This window comes from Sinocyclocheilus anshuiensis, unplaced genomic scaffold (genome assembly GCF_001515605.1).
Source record: "Sinocyclocheilus anshuiensis isolate Anshui unplaced genomic scaffold, SAMN03320099.WGS_v1.1 C31011376, whole genome shotgun sequence".
Taxonomy (NCBI): Eukaryota; Metazoa; Chordata; class Actinopteri; order Cypriniformes; family Cyprinidae; genus Sinocyclocheilus; species Sinocyclocheilus anshuiensis.
In genome coordinates, this window is record NW_015582913.1 from 1 (window position 1) to 262 (window position 262).

Consider the following 262-nt stretch of genomic DNA (forward strand, 5'->3'; position numbering starts at 1 on the left):
CAACCTTCTGATCTGTAGTCAGACGTACTAACCTTGCACCAGGAGGTGGTCCTTAAGAGCTGAGTGGTGCTTCTCCCATAAGCACTTTGATGCACTATGCGAATCGATCATAGTATAACATTGAAGGGAAATGCTACAGGTTAGATTTCATACTCAGGAGATCGCATGAACCCGACGCTATTTGAACACGCAACCTTCTGAGCTGGAGTCAGACGCGCTACCATTGCGCCACGAGGTCCTGAAAAGCTGATTGGTGCTTCTC

The 262-nt window shown here is 48.1% G+C and overlaps 1 non-coding gene across 1 annotated transcript; it reads right to left on the reverse strand.

Moving 5' to 3' along the window:
- Positions 1 to 166: 166 nt before the first annotated feature.
- On the reverse strand, positions 167 to 238 carry trnaw-cca (transfer RNA tryptophan (anticodon CCA)). Its single transcript has one exon. It is a non-coding gene; the product is annotated as a tRNA-Trp (tRNA).
- Positions 239 to 262: the final 24 nt, after the last annotated feature.